Here is a 13,664-nt window from a genome sequence, read left to right as displayed (position 1 = left end):
AAACCCATGGAGTATGGCAAGGATTTACACTCGGGGGGGAAAGCGACGCGCACATATCTGGTACCATCAAAAATGCTGGTGCCTTTCAGGGTCCTGTGTTTAATATCACTTTTCAAAGTGATACCCCTTTTGATCAACATGTTTACAATTTCCTCATCATCAATGTAGGGTGGAAGGTGTAGGAATGACACTACGACGCTTTCACTATGAAGTAACCTGAAGTTAACTGGTGTACCTCCTATTTTCAAGTCATCAGTTTCTGCAAGAATCCTTGCCTCGTTACTGTCTGGGACAGTGACATCATAGCATTCTGTACCTTTTAGGACGCACGCCCATACATCGGACACATATTCCAATAGTGCACAAGATAATACACTAGCACTAATCACTTTGTTGTTACCAACATTCACTTCAATCGTGCAATCTTTCAGATATTTTCTTTTCTGTTTGGTGTCCGCCATTTTGAACCCAGCGAGCGTGGGAGATTCAGAGACAAACAATGTCAAAAGCATGCACAAATGTGCATGCAAATGTTTAAGGTCCTCACACAACTACATATCAAAGTGTTGCCTACCTTGTTAGCGTAAATCTGGTATTCTACGGAACTTGTGAACGATTTAATCTGAGAATCTGTGTTGCTCGATAGTCAGCACGTCCACACACCTCCGAAGCAAGGGAGGTAAACCTCCGCTCTACCAACTGAGCTATCACGGGTGCTGACATTTGAGTTCGTTTTAATAGCTAGGCTGATTTTCTCTCAAATCAATAGGACTTTCCTCGCTTGACTGCTCACCTACTTCCTCCTGGGCGACAGTGTGTTATGGGCAGCAACCTGCTTAATATTATTGAAGGTTCATTTCAACCTCACATACAAATATGTCTCCTTACACCAATCTCCAGTCGGACAAGTTGAAATATCCAGCGGTCAGTATGGTATCTTTTAACAGAGAGCCTAATCCTTAAAATCATGCTCCACCAGGTGAAGACAACCTGAACGTGCAACACTGTTATTTGTTTCCAACGTGTGAAGACCATATGGCAAGCCCAAACCTCGTGACAATCGAGAGTTGCATGAAGAGTCAATCCATCACATCACTTACGTTGAAACGGAAAGGCGTGAAATTGACAAGAACACAGATTGAATGATGAAATGAGTAGCTCTGAAACTATCCCAAATGCATGCAGGGTTGTAGGTAGAATCAACATGACTGAAAAACGGCAACATGTTTGTCCATGGTTTGTCTCTACAAAAGCGTAGAGTTATCACTTTCAACATCGTTGTCAGGATGGCCGAGCGGTCTAAGGCGCCAGACTCAAGGTATTGCATCAGACCTTCTCCCATAGTGGAGATACGGGTGTTCTGGTCCACGAATGTGGGCGTGGGTTCAAATCCCACTTCTGACACACTTTTTTTCTCCCTTCAAACATGGCCTTTCCTAAAGCATATTGCCTTCATTTGGATAATAGCAGACATGTGCGAGTCCTGGTATCATTTTGGAAGACTGGTACGTAAAAATGTGATTAATGGTACAAACATGCAAATGAAACGATGTTCGTTCTTCATAAATTGGTGATTGATACAAAAAGTTGTCCCGCGAGCCGGATTTGAACCAGCGACCTAAGGATTGCCAATTACAGCCTTGCCACTACAGTCCTCCGCTCTACCAACTGAGCTATCACGGGTGCTGACATTTGAGTTCGTTTTAATAGCTAGGCTGATTTTCTCTCAAATCAATAGGACTTTCCTCGCTTGACTGCTCACCTACTTCCTCCTGGGCGACAGTGTGTTATGGGCAGCAACCTGCTTAATATTATTGAAGGTTCATTTCAACCTCACATACAAATATGTCTCCTTACACCAATCTCCAGTCGGACAAGTTGAAATATCCAGCGGTCAGTATGGTATCTTTTAACAGAGAGCCTAATCCTTAAAATCATGCTCCACCACGTGAAGACAACCTGAACGTGCAACACTGTTATTTGTTTCCAACGTGTGAAGACCATATGGCAAGCCCAAACCTCGTGACAATCGAGAGTTGCATGAAGAGTCAATCCATCACATCACTTACGTTGAAACGGAAAGGCGTGAAATTGACAAGAACACAGATTGAATGATGAAATGAGTAGCTCTGAAACTATCCCAAATGCATGCAGGGTTGTAGGTAGAATCAACATGACTGGAAAACGGCAACATGTTTGTCCATGGTTTGTCTCTACAAAAGCGTAGAGTTATCACTTTCAACATCGTTGTCAGGATGGCCGAGCGGTCTAAGGCGCCAGACTCAAGGTATTGCATCAGACCTTCTCCCATAGTGGAGATACGGGTGTTCTGGTCCACGAATGTGGGCGTGGGTTCAAATCCCACTTCTGACACACTTTTTTTCTCCCTTCAAACATGGCCTTTCCTAAAGCATATTGCCTTCATTTGGATAATAGCAGACATGTGCGAGTCCTGGTATCATTTTGGAAGACTGGTACGTAAAAATGTGATTAATGGTACAAACATGCAAATGAAACGATGTTCGTTCTTCATAAATTGGTGATTGATACAAAAAGTTGTCCCGCGAGCCGGATTTGAACCAGCGACCTAAGGATTGCCAATTACAGCCTTGCCACTACAGTCCTCCGCTCTACCAACTGAGCTATCACGGGTGCTGACATTTGAGTTCGTTTTAATAGCTAGGCTGATTTTCTCTCAAATCAATAGGACTTTCCTCGCTTGACTGCTCACCTACTTCCTCCTGGGCGACAGTGTGTTATGGGCAGCAACCTGCTTAATATTATTGAAGGTTCATTTCAACCTCACATACAAATATGTCTCCTTACACCAATCTCCAGTCGGACAAGTTGAAATATCCAGCTGTCAGTATGGTATCTTTTAACAGAGAGCCTAATCCTTAAAATCATGCTCCACCAGGTGAAGACAACCTGAACGTGCAACACTGTTATTTGTTTCCAACGTGTGAAGACCATATGGCAAGCCCAAACCTCGTGACAATCGAGAGTTGCATGAAGAGTCAATCCATCACATCACTTACGTTGAAACGGAAAGGCGTGAAATTGACAAGAACACAGATTGAATGATGAAATGAGTAGCTCTGAAACTATCCCAAATGCATGCAGGGTTGTAGGTAGAATCAACATGACTGAAAAACGGCAACATGTTTGTCCATGGTTTGTCTCTACAAAAGCGTAGAGTTATCACTTTCAACATCGTTGTCAGGATGGCCGAGCGGTCTAAGGCGCCAGACTCAAGGTATTGCATCAGACCTTCTCCCATAGTGGAGATACGGGTGTTCTGGTCCACGAATGTGGGCGTGGGTTCAAATCCCACTTCTGACACACTTTTTTTCTCCCTTCAAACATGGCCTTTCCTAAAGCATATTGCCTTCATTTGGATAATAGCAGACATGTGCGAGTCCTGGTATCATTTTGGAAGACTGGTACGTAAAAATGTGATTAATGGTACAAACATGCAAATGAAACGATGTTCGTTCTTCATAAATTGGTGATTGATACAAAAAGTTGTCCCGCGAGCCGGATTTGAACCAGCGACCTAAGGATTGCCAATTACAGCCTTGCCACTACAGTCCTCCGCTCTACCAACTGAGCTATCACGGGTGCTGACATTTGAGTTCGTTTTAATAGCTAGGCTGATTTTCTCTCAAATCAATAGGACTTTCCTCGCTTGACTGCTCACCTACTTCCTCCTGGGCGACAGTGTGTTATGGGCAGCAACCTGCTTAATATTATTGAAGGTTCATTTCAACCTCACATACAAATATGTCTCCTTACACCAATCTCCAGTCGGACAAGTTGAAATATCCAGCTGTCAGTATGGTATCTTTTAACAGAGAGCCTAATCCTTAAAATCATGCTCCACCAGGTGAAGACAACCTGAACGTGCAACACTGTTATTTGTTTCCAACGTGTGAAGACCATATGGCAAGCCCAAACCTCGTGACAATCGAGAGTTGCATGAAGAGTCAATCCATCACATCACTTACGTTGAAACGGAAAGGCGTGAAATTGACAAGAACACAGATTGAATGATGAAATGAGTAGCTCTGAAACTATCCCAAATGCATGCAGGGTTGTAGGTAGAATCAACATGACTGAAAAACGGCAACATGTTTGTCCATGGTTTGTCTCTACAAAAGCGTAGAGTTATCACTTTCAACATCGTTGTCAGGATGGCCGAGCGGTCTAAGGCGCCAGACTCAAGGTATTGCATCAGACCTTCTCCCATAGTGGAGATACGGGTGTTCTGGTCCACGAATGTGGGCGTGGGTTCAAATCCCACTTCTGACACACTTTTTTTCTCCCTTCAAACATGGCCTTTCCTAAAGCATATTGCCTTCATTTGGATAATAGCAGACATGTGCGAGTCCTGGTATCATTTTGGAAGACTGGTACGTAAAAATGTGATTAATGGTACAAACATGCAAATGAAACGATGTTCGTTCTTCATAAATTGGTGATTGATACAAAAAGTTGTCCCGCGAGCCGGATTTGAACCAGCGACCTAAGGATTGCCAATTACAGCCTTGCCACTACAGTCCTCCGCTCTACCAACTGAGCTATCACGGGTGCTGACATTTGAGTTCGTTTTAATAGCTAGGCTGATTTTCTCTCAAATCAATAGGACTTTCCTCGCTTGACTGCTCACCTACTTCCTCCTGGGCGACAGTGTGTTATGGGCAGCAACCTGCTTAATATTATTGAAGGTTCATTTCAACCTCACATACAAATATGTCTCCTTACACCAATCTCCAGTCGGACAAGTTGAAATATCCAGCGGTCAGTATGGTATCTTTTAACAGAGAGCCTAATCCTTAAAATCATGCTCCACCAGGTGAAGACAACCTGAACGTGCAACACTGTTATTTGTTTGAAACGTGTGAAGACCATATGGCAAGCCCAAACCTCGTGACAATCGAGAGTTGCATGAAGAGTCAATCCATCACATCACTTACGTTGAAACGGAAAGGCGTGAAATTGACAAGAACACAGATTGAATGATGAAATGAGTAGCTCTGAAACTATCCCAAATGCATGCAGGGTTGTAGGTAGAATCAACATGACTGAAAAACAGCAACATGTTTGTCCATGGTTTGTCTCTACAAAAGCGTAGAGTTATCACTTTCAACATCGTTGTCAGGATGGCCGAGCGGTCTAAGGCGCCAGACTCAAGGTATTGCATCAGACCTTCTCCCATAGTGGAGATACGGGTGTTCTGGTCCACGAATGTGGGCGTGGGTTCAAATCCCACTTCTGACACACTTTTTTTTCTCCCTTCAAACATGGCCTTTCCTAAAGCATATTGCCTTCATTTGGATAATAGCAGACATGTGCGAGTCCTGGTATCATTTTGGAAGACTGGTACGTAAAAATGTGATTAATGGTACAAACATGCAAATGAAACGATGTTCGTTCTTCATAAATTGGTGATTGATACAAAAAGTTGTCCCGCGAGCCGGATTTGAACCAGCGACCTAAGGATTGCCAATTACAGCCTTGCCACTACAGTCCTCCGCTCTACCAACTGAGCTATCACGGGTGCTGACATTTGAGTTCGTTTTAATAGCTAGGCTGATTTTCTCTCAAATCAATAGGACTTTCCTCGCTTGACTGCTCACCTACTTCCTCCTGGGCGACAGTGTGTTATGGGCAGCAACCTGCTTAATATTATTGAAGGTTCATTTCAACCTCACATACAAATATGTCTCCTTACACCAATCTCCAGTCGGACAAGTTGAAATATCCAGCTGTCAGTATGGTATCTTTTAACAGAGAGCCTAATCCTTAAAATCATGCTCCACCAGGTGAAGACAACCTGAACGTGCAACACTGTTATTTGTTTCCAACGTGTGAAGACCATATGGCAAGCCCAAACCTCGTGACAATCGAGAGTTGCATGAAGAGTCAATCCATCACATCACTTACGTTGAAACGGAAAGGCGTGAAATTGACAAGAACACAGATTGAATGATGAAATGAGTAGCTCTGAAACTATCCCAAATGCATGCAGGGTTGTAGGTAGAATCAACATGACTGAAAAACGGCAACATGTTTGTCCATGGTTTGTCTCTACAAAAGCGTAGAGTTATCACTTTCAACATCGTTGTCAGGATGGCCGAGCGGTCTAAGGCGCCAGACTCAAGGTATTGCATCAGACCTTCTCCCATAGTGGAGATACGGGTGTTCTGGTCCACGAATGTGGGCGTGGGTTCAAATCCCACTTCTGACACACTTTTTTTCTCCCTTCAAACATGGCCTTTCCTAAAGCATATTGCCTTCATTTGGATAATAGCAGACATGTGCGAGTCCTGGTATCATTTTGGAAGACTGGTACGTAAAAATGTGATTAATGGTACAAACATGCAAATGAAACGATGTTCGTTCTTCATAAATTGGTGATTGATACAAAAAGTTGTCCCGCGAGCCGGATTTGAACCAGCGACCTAAGGATTGCCAATTACAGCCTTGCCACTACAGTCCTCCGCTCTACCAACTGAGCTATCACGGGTGCTGACATTTGAGTTCGTTTTAATAGCTAGGCTGATTTTCTCTCAAATCAATAGGACTTTCCTCGCTTGACTGCTCACCTACTTCCTCCTGGGCGACAGTGTGTTATGGGCAGCAACCTGCTTAATATTATTGAAGGTTCATTTCAACCTCACATACAAATATGTCTCCTTACACCAATCTCCAGTCGGACAAGTTGAAATATCCAGCTGTCAGTATGGTATCTTTTAACAGAGAGCCTAATCCTTAAAATCATGCTCCACCAGGTGAAGACAACCTGAACGTGCAACACTGTTATTTGTTTCCAACGTGTGAAGACCATATGGCAAGCCCAAACCTCGTGACAATCGAGAGTTGCATGAAGAGTCAATCCATCACATCACTTACGTTGAAACGGAAAGGCGTGAAATTGACAAGAACACAGATTGAATGATGAAATGAGTAGCTCTGAAACTATCCCAAATGCATGCAGGGTTGTAGGTAGAATCAACATGACTGAAAAACGGCAACATGTTTGTCCATGGTTTGTCTCTACAAAAGCGTAGAGTTATCACTTTCAACATCGTTGTCAGGATGGCCGAGCGGTCTAAGGCGCCAGACTCAAGGTATTGCATCAGACCTTCTCCCATAGTGGAGATACGGGTGTTCTGGTCCACGAATGTGGGCGTGGTTTCAAATCCCACTTCTGACACACTTTTTTTCTCCCTTCAAACATGGCCTTTCCTAAAGCATATTGCCTTCATTTGGATAATAGCAGACATGTGCGAGTCCTGGTATCATTTTGGAAGACTGGTACGTAAAAATGTGATTAATGGTACAAACATGCAAATGAAACGATGTTCGTTCTTCATAAATTGGTGATTGATACAAAAAGTTGTCCCGCGAGCCGGATTTGAACCAGCGACCTAAGGATTGCCAATTACAGCCTTGCCACTACAGTCCTCCGCTCTACCAACTGAGCTATCACGGGTGCTGACATTTGAGTTCGTTTTAATAGCTAGGCTGATTTTCTCTCAAATCAATAGGACTTTCCTCGCTTGACTGCTCACCTACTTCCTCCTGGGCGACAGTGTGTTATGGGCAGCAACCTGCTTAATATTATTGAAGGTTCATTTCAACCTCACATACAAATATGTCTCCTTACACCAATCTCCAGTCGGACAAGTTGAAATATCCAGCGGTCAGTATGGTATCTTTTAACAGAGAGCCTAATCCTTAAAATCATGCTCCACCAGGTGAAGACAACCTGAACGTGCAACACTGTTATTTGTTTGAAACGTGTGAAGACCATATGGCAAGCCCAAACCTCGTGACAATCGAGAGTTGCATGAAGAGTCAATCCATCACATCACTTACGTTGAAACGGAAAGGCGTGAAATTGACAAGAACACAGATTGAATGATGAAATGAGTAGCTCTGAAACTATCCCAAATGCATGCAGGGTTGTAGGTAGAATCAACATGACTGAAAAACAGCAACATGTTTGTCCATGGTTTGTCTCTACAAAAGCGTAGAGTTATCACTTTCAACATCGTTGTCAGGATGGCCGAGCGGTCTAAGGCGCCAGACTCAAGGTATTGCATCAGACCTTCTCCCATAGTGGAGATACGGGTGTTCTGGTCCACGAATGTGGGCGTGGGTTCAAATCCCACTTCTGACACACTTTTTTTTCTCCCTTCAAACATGGCCTTTCCTAAAGCATATTGCCTTCATTTGGATAATAGCAGACATGTGCGAGTCCTGGTATCATTTTGGAAGACTGGTACGTAAAAATGTGATTAATGGTACAAACATGCAAATGAAACGATGTTCGTTCTTCATAAATTGGTGATTGATACAAAAAGTTGTCCCGCGAGCCGGATTTGAACCAGCGACCTAAGGATTGCCAATTACAGCCTTGCCACTACAGTCCTCCGCTCTACCAACTGAGCTATCACGGGTGCTGACATTTGAGTTCGTTTTAATAGCTAGGCTGATTTTCTCTCAAATCAATAGGACTTTCCTCGCTTGACTGCTCACCTACTTCCTCCTGGGCGACAGTGTGTTATGGGCAGCAACCTGCTTAATATTATTGAAGGTTCATTTCAACCTCACATACAAATATGTCTCCTTACACCAATCTCCAGTCGGACAAGTTGAAATATCCAGCTGTCAGTATGGTATCTTTTAACAGAGAGCCTAATCCTTAAAATCATGCTCCACCAGGTGAAGACAACCTGAACGTGCAACACTGTTATTTGTTTCCAACGTGTGAAGACCATATGGCAAGCCCAAACCTCGTGACAATCGAGAGTTGCATGAAGAGTCAATCCATCACATCACTTACGTTGAAACGGAAAGGCGTGAAATTGACAAGAACACAGATTGAATGATGAAATGAGTAGCTCTGAAACTATCCCAAATGCATGCAGGGTTGTAGGTAGAATCAACATGACTGAAAAACGGCAACATGTTTGTCCATGGTTTGTCTCTACAAAAGCGTAGAGTTATCACTTTCAACATCGTTGTCAGGATGGCCGAGCGGTCTAAGGCGCCAGACTCAAGGTATTGCATCAGACCTTCTCCCATAGTGGAGATACGGGTGTTCTGGTCCACGAATGTGGGCGTGGGTTCAAATCCCACTTCTGACACACTTTTTTTCTCCCTTCAAACATGGCCTTTCCTAAAGCATATTGCCTTCATTTGGATAATAGCAGACATGTGCGAGTCCTGGTATCATTTTGGAAGACTGGTACGTAAAAATGTGATTAATGGTACAAACATGCAAATGAAACGATGTTCGTTCTTCATAAATTGGTGATTGATACAAAAAGTTGTCCCGCGAGCCGGATTTGAACCAGCGACCTAAGGATTGCCAATTACAGCCTTGCCACTACAGTCCTCCGCTCTACCAACTGAGCTATCACGGGTGCTGACATTTGAGTTCGTTTTAATAGCTAGGCTGATTTTCTCTCAAATCAATAGGACTTTCCTCGCTTGACTGCTCACCTACTTCCTCCTGGGCGACAGTGTGTTATGGGCAGCAACCTGCTTAATATTATTGAAGGTTCATTTCAACCTCACATACAAATATGTCTCCTTACACCAATCTCCAGTCGGACAAGTTGAAATATCCAGCTGTCAGTATGGTATCTTTTAACAGAGAGCCTAATCCTTAAAATCATGCTCCACCAGGTGAAGACAACCTGAACGTGCAACACTGTTATTTGTTTCCAACGTGTGAAGACCATATGGCAAGCCCAAACCTCGTGACAATCGAGAGTTGCATGAAGAGTCAATCCATCACATCACTTACGTTGAAACGGAAAGGCGTGAAATTGACAAGAACACAGATTGAATGATGAAATGAGTAGCTCTGAAACTATCCCAAATGCATGCAGGGTTGTAGGTAGAATCAACATGACTGAAAAACGGCAACATGTTTGTCCATGGTTTGTCTCTACAAAAGCGTAGAGTTATCACTTTCAACATCGTTGTCAGGATGGCCGAGCGGTCTAAGGCGCCAGACTCAAGGTATTGCATCAGACCTTCTCCCATAGTGGAGATACGGGTGTTCTGGTCCACGAATGTGGGCGTGGGTTCAAATCCCACTTCTGACACACTTTTTTTCTCCCTTCAAACATGGCCTTTCCTAAAGCATATTGCCTTCATTTGGATAATAGCAGACATGTGCGAGTCCTGGTATCATTTTGGAAGACTGGTACGTAAAAATGTGATTAATGGTACAAACATGCAAATGAAACGATGTTCGTTCTTCATAAATTGGTGATTGATACAAAAAGTTGTCCCGCGAGCCGGATTTGAACCAGCGACCTAAGGATTGCCAATTACAGCCTTGCCACTACAGTCCTCCGCTCTACCAACTGAGCTATCACGGGTGCTGACATTTGAGTTCGTTTTAATAGCTAGGCTGATTTTCTCTCAAATCAATAGGACTTTCCTCGCTTGACTGCTCACCTACTTCCTCCTGGGCGACAGTGTGTTATGGGCAGCAACCTGCTTAATATTATTGAAGGTTCATTTCAACCTCACATACAAATATGTCTCCTTACACCAATCTCCAGTCGGACAAGTTGAAATATCCAGCGGTCAGTATGGTATCTTTTAACAGAGAGCCTAATCCTTAAAATCATGCTCCACCAGGTGAAGACAACCTGAACGTGCAACACTGTTATTTGTTTGAAACGTGTGAAGACCATATGGCAAGCCCAAACCTCGTGACAATCGAGAGTTGCATGAAGAGTCAATCCATCACATCACTTACGTTGAAACGGAAAGGCGTGAAATTGACAAGAACACAGATTGAATGATGAAATGAGTAGCTCTGAAACTATCCCAAATGCATGCAGGGTTGTAGGTAGAATCAACATGACTGAAAAACAGCAACATGTTTGTCCATGGTTTGTCTCTACAAAAGCGTAGAGTTATCACTTTCAACATCGTTGTCAGGATGGCCGAGCGGTCTAAGGCGCCAGACTCAAGGTATTGCATCAGACCTTCTCCCATAGTGGAGATACGGGTGTTCTGGTCCACGAATGTGGGCGTGGGTTCAAATCCCACTTCTGACACACTTTTTTTCTCCCTTCAAACATGGCCTTTCCTAAAGCATATTGCCTTCATTTGGATAATAGCAGACATGTGCGAGTCCTGGTATCATTTTGGAAGACTGGTACGTAAAAATGTGATTAATGGTACAAACATGCAAATGAAACGATGTTCGTTCTTCATAAATTGGTGATTGATACAAAAAGTTGTCCCGCGAGCCGGATTTGAACCAGCGACCTAAGGATTGCCAATTACAGCCTTGCCACTACAGTCCTCCGCTCTACCAACTGAGCTATCACGGGTGCTGACATTTGAGTTCGTTTTAATAGCTAGGCTGATTTTCTCTCAAATCAATAGGACTTTCCTCGCTTGACTGCTCACCTACTTCCTCCTGGGCGACAGTGTGTTATGGGCAGCAACCTGCTTAATATTATTGAAGGTTCATTTCAACCTCACATACAAATATGTCTCCTTACACCAATCTCCAGTCGGACAAGTTGAAATATCCAGCGGTCAGTATGGTATCTTTTAACAGAGAGCCTAATCCTTAAAATCATGCTCCACCACGTGAAGACAACCTGAACGTGCAACACTGTTATTTGTTTCCAACGTGTGAAGACCATATGGCAAGCCCAAACCTCGTGACAATCGAGAGTTGCATGAAGAGTCAATCCATCACATCACTTACGTTGAAACGGAAAGGCGTGAAATTGACAAGAACACAGATTGAATGATGAAATAAGTAGCTCTGAAACTATCCCAAATGCATGCAGGGTTGTAGGTAGAATCAACATGACTGAAAAACGGCAACATGTTTGTCCATGGTTTGTCTCTACAAAAGCGTAGAGTTATCACTTTCAACATCGTTGTCAGGATGGCCGAGCGGTCTAAGGCGCCAGACTCAAGGTATTGCATCAGACCTTCTCCCATAGTGGAGATACGGGTGTTCTGGTCCACGAATGTGGGCGTGGGTTCAAATCCCACTTCTGACACACTTTTTTTCTCCCTTCAAACATGGCCTTTCCTAAAGCATATTGCCTTCATTTGGATAATAGCAGACATGTGCGAGTCCTGGTATCATTTTGGAAGACTGGTACGTAAAAATGTGATTAATGGTACAAACATGCAAATGAAACGATGTTCGTTCTTCATAAATTGGTGATTGATACAAAAAGTTGTCCCGCGAGCCGGATTTGAACCAGCGACCTATGGATTGCCAATTACAGCCTTGCCACTACAGTCCTCCGCTCCACCAACTGAGCTATCACGGGTGCTGACATTTGAGTTCGTTTTAATAGCTAGGCTGATTTTCTCTCAAATCAATAGGACTTTCCTCGCTTGACTGCTCACCTACTTCCTCCTGGGCGACAGTGTGTTATGGGCAGCAACCTGCTTAATATTATTGAAAGTTCATTTCAACCTCACATACAAATATGTCTCCTTACACCAATCTCCAGTCGGACAAGTTGAAATATCCAGCGGTCAGTATGGTATCTTTTAACAGAGAGCCTAATCCTTAAAATCATGCTCCACCAGGTGAAGACAACCTGAACGTGCAACACTGTTATTTGTTTGAAACGTGTGAAGACCATATGGAAAGCCCAAACCTCGTGACAATCGAGAGTTGCATGAAGAGTCAATCCATCACATCACTTACGTTGAAACGGAAAGGCGTGAAATTGACAAGAACACAGATTGAATGATGAAATGAGTAGCTCTGAAACTATCCCAAATGCATGCAGGGTTGTAGGTAGAATCAACATGACTGAAAAACGGCAACATGTTTGTCCATGGTTTGTCTCTACAAAAGCGTAGAGTTATCACTTTCAACATCGTTGTCAGGATGGCCGAGCGGTCTAAGGCGCCAGACTCAAGGTATTGCATCAGACCTTCTCCCATAGTGGAGATACGGGTGTTCTGGTCCACGAATGTGGGCGTGGGTTCAAATCCCACTTCTGACACACTTTTTTTCTCCCTTCAAACATGGCCTTTCCTAAAGCATATTGCCTTCATTTGGATAATAGCAGACATGTGCGAGTCCTGGTATCATTTTGGAAGACTGGTACGTAAAAATGTGATTAATGGTACAAACATGCAAATGAAACGATGTTCGTTCTTCATAAATTGGTGATTGATACAAAAAGTTGTCCCGCGAGCCGGATTTGAACCAGCGACCTAAGGATTGCCAATTACAGCCTTGCCACTACAGTCCTCCGCTCTACCAACTGAGCTATCACGGGTGCTGACATTTGAGTTCGTTTTAATAGCTAGGCTGATTTTCTCTCAAATCAATAGGACTTTCCTCGCTTGACTGCTCACCTACTTCCTCCTGGGCGACAGTGTGTTATGGGCAGCAACCTGCTTAATATTATTGAAGGTTCATTTCAACCTCACATACAAATATGTCTCCTTACACCAATCTCCAGTCGGACAAGTTGAAATATCCAGCGGTCAGTATGGTATCTTTTAACAGAGAGCCTAATCCTTAAAATCATGCTCCACCAGGTGAAGACAACCTGAACGTGCAACACTGTTATTTGTTTGAAACGTGTGAAGACCATATGGCAAGCCCAAACCTCGTGACAATCGAG

General features: G+C 43.5%; 25 non-coding genes across 25 annotated transcripts; 13 read left to right on the top strand and 12 right to left on the bottom strand.

Moving 5' to 3' along the window:
- Positions 1-1,280: 1,280 nt before the first annotated feature.
- On the top strand, positions 1,281-1,404 carry Trnal-caa. The gene is made up of 2 exons: positions 1,281-1,318; positions 1,359-1,404. It is a non-coding gene; the product is annotated as a tRNA-Leu (tRNA).
- Positions 1,405-1,590: 186 nt separating this feature from the next.
- On the bottom strand, positions 1,591-1,683 carry Trnay-gua. Its single transcript has 2 exons — positions 1,647-1,683; positions 1,591-1,626 (listed from the first exon to the last, which is right to left on the bottom strand). It is a non-coding gene; the product is annotated as a tRNA-Tyr (tRNA).
- Positions 1,684-2,249: 566 nt separating this feature from the next.
- Trnal-caa lies at positions 2,250-2,373 on the top strand. The gene is made up of 2 exons: positions 2,250-2,287; positions 2,328-2,373. It is a non-coding gene; the product is annotated as a tRNA-Leu (tRNA).
- Positions 2,374-2,559: 186 nt separating this feature from the next.
- Positions 2,560-2,652, bottom strand: Trnay-gua. Its single transcript has 2 exons — positions 2,616-2,652; positions 2,560-2,595 (listed from the first exon to the last, which is right to left on the bottom strand). It is a non-coding gene; the product is annotated as a tRNA-Tyr (tRNA).
- Positions 2,653-3,218: 566 nt separating this feature from the next.
- Positions 3,219-3,342, top strand: Trnal-caa. Its single transcript has 2 exons — positions 3,219-3,256; positions 3,297-3,342. It is a non-coding gene; the product is annotated as a tRNA-Leu (tRNA).
- Positions 3,343-3,528: 186 nt separating this feature from the next.
- Trnay-gua lies at positions 3,529-3,621 on the bottom strand. The gene is made up of 2 exons: positions 3,585-3,621; positions 3,529-3,564 (listed from the first exon to the last, which is right to left on the bottom strand). It is a non-coding gene; the product is annotated as a tRNA-Tyr (tRNA).
- A 566-nt stretch (positions 3,622-4,187) lies between these two features.
- Positions 4,188-4,311, top strand: Trnal-caa. Its single transcript has 2 exons — positions 4,188-4,225; positions 4,266-4,311. It is a non-coding gene; the product is annotated as a tRNA-Leu (tRNA).
- Positions 4,312-4,497: 186 nt separating this feature from the next.
- On the bottom strand, positions 4,498-4,590 carry Trnay-gua. Its single transcript has 2 exons — positions 4,554-4,590; positions 4,498-4,533 (listed from the first exon to the last, which is right to left on the bottom strand). It is a non-coding gene; the product is annotated as a tRNA-Tyr (tRNA).
- A 566-nt stretch (positions 4,591-5,156) lies between these two features.
- Positions 5,157-5,280, top strand: Trnal-caa. Its single transcript has 2 exons — positions 5,157-5,194; positions 5,235-5,280. It is a non-coding gene; the product is annotated as a tRNA-Leu (tRNA).
- A 187-nt stretch (positions 5,281-5,467) lies between these two features.
- Trnay-gua lies at positions 5,468-5,560 on the bottom strand. Its single transcript has 2 exons — positions 5,524-5,560; positions 5,468-5,503 (listed from the first exon to the last, which is right to left on the bottom strand). It is a non-coding gene; the product is annotated as a tRNA-Tyr (tRNA).
- Positions 5,561-6,126: 566 nt separating this feature from the next.
- On the top strand, positions 6,127-6,250 carry Trnal-caa. The gene is made up of 2 exons: positions 6,127-6,164; positions 6,205-6,250. It is a non-coding gene; the product is annotated as a tRNA-Leu (tRNA).
- Positions 6,251-6,436: 186 nt separating this feature from the next.
- On the bottom strand, positions 6,437-6,529 carry Trnay-gua. Its single transcript has 2 exons — positions 6,493-6,529; positions 6,437-6,472 (listed from the first exon to the last, which is right to left on the bottom strand). It is a non-coding gene; the product is annotated as a tRNA-Tyr (tRNA).
- A 566-nt stretch (positions 6,530-7,095) lies between these two features.
- Positions 7,096-7,219, top strand: Trnal-caa. Its single transcript has 2 exons — positions 7,096-7,133; positions 7,174-7,219. It is a non-coding gene; the product is annotated as a tRNA-Leu (tRNA).
- A 186-nt stretch (positions 7,220-7,405) lies between these two features.
- Positions 7,406-7,498, bottom strand: Trnay-gua. The gene is made up of 2 exons: positions 7,462-7,498; positions 7,406-7,441 (listed from the first exon to the last, which is right to left on the bottom strand). It is a non-coding gene; the product is annotated as a tRNA-Tyr (tRNA).
- A 566-nt stretch (positions 7,499-8,064) lies between these two features.
- Trnal-caa lies at positions 8,065-8,188 on the top strand. Its single transcript has 2 exons — positions 8,065-8,102; positions 8,143-8,188. It is a non-coding gene; the product is annotated as a tRNA-Leu (tRNA).
- Positions 8,189-8,375: 187 nt separating this feature from the next.
- Trnay-gua lies at positions 8,376-8,468 on the bottom strand. The gene is made up of 2 exons: positions 8,432-8,468; positions 8,376-8,411 (listed from the first exon to the last, which is right to left on the bottom strand). It is a non-coding gene; the product is annotated as a tRNA-Tyr (tRNA).
- Positions 8,469-9,034: 566 nt separating this feature from the next.
- Trnal-caa lies at positions 9,035-9,158 on the top strand. The gene is made up of 2 exons: positions 9,035-9,072; positions 9,113-9,158. It is a non-coding gene; the product is annotated as a tRNA-Leu (tRNA).
- Positions 9,159-9,344: 186 nt separating this feature from the next.
- Positions 9,345-9,437, bottom strand: Trnay-gua. Its single transcript has 2 exons — positions 9,401-9,437; positions 9,345-9,380 (listed from the first exon to the last, which is right to left on the bottom strand). It is a non-coding gene; the product is annotated as a tRNA-Tyr (tRNA).
- A 566-nt stretch (positions 9,438-10,003) lies between these two features.
- Positions 10,004-10,127, top strand: Trnal-caa. Its single transcript has 2 exons — positions 10,004-10,041; positions 10,082-10,127. It is a non-coding gene; the product is annotated as a tRNA-Leu (tRNA).
- A 186-nt stretch (positions 10,128-10,313) lies between these two features.
- Positions 10,314-10,406, bottom strand: Trnay-gua. The gene is made up of 2 exons: positions 10,370-10,406; positions 10,314-10,349 (listed from the first exon to the last, which is right to left on the bottom strand). It is a non-coding gene; the product is annotated as a tRNA-Tyr (tRNA).
- A 566-nt stretch (positions 10,407-10,972) lies between these two features.
- On the top strand, positions 10,973-11,096 carry Trnal-caa. The gene is made up of 2 exons: positions 10,973-11,010; positions 11,051-11,096. It is a non-coding gene; the product is annotated as a tRNA-Leu (tRNA).
- A 186-nt stretch (positions 11,097-11,282) lies between these two features.
- Trnay-gua lies at positions 11,283-11,375 on the bottom strand. The gene is made up of 2 exons: positions 11,339-11,375; positions 11,283-11,318 (listed from the first exon to the last, which is right to left on the bottom strand). It is a non-coding gene; the product is annotated as a tRNA-Tyr (tRNA).
- A 566-nt stretch (positions 11,376-11,941) lies between these two features.
- Positions 11,942-12,065, top strand: Trnal-caa. The gene is made up of 2 exons: positions 11,942-11,979; positions 12,020-12,065. It is a non-coding gene; the product is annotated as a tRNA-Leu (tRNA).
- An 845-nt stretch (positions 12,066-12,910) lies between these two features.
- Trnal-caa lies at positions 12,911-13,034 on the top strand. Its single transcript has 2 exons — positions 12,911-12,948; positions 12,989-13,034. It is a non-coding gene; the product is annotated as a tRNA-Leu (tRNA).
- Positions 13,035-13,220: 186 nt separating this feature from the next.
- Positions 13,221-13,313, bottom strand: Trnay-gua. The gene is made up of 2 exons: positions 13,277-13,313; positions 13,221-13,256 (listed from the first exon to the last, which is right to left on the bottom strand). It is a non-coding gene; the product is annotated as a tRNA-Tyr (tRNA).
- Positions 13,314-13,664: the final 351 nt, after the last annotated feature.

Source organism: Haliotis rufescens, unplaced genomic scaffold (genome assembly GCF_023055435.1).
Source record: "Haliotis rufescens isolate VD_foot unplaced genomic scaffold, xgHalRufe1.0.p SCAF_2, whole genome shotgun sequence".
Lineage (NCBI taxonomy): Eukaryota > Metazoa > Mollusca > Gastropoda > Lepetellida > Haliotidae > Haliotis > Haliotis rufescens.
The sequence above is the reverse complement of the archived record's forward strand: the minus strand, read 5'-3'. Positions and strand labels throughout refer to the sequence as shown.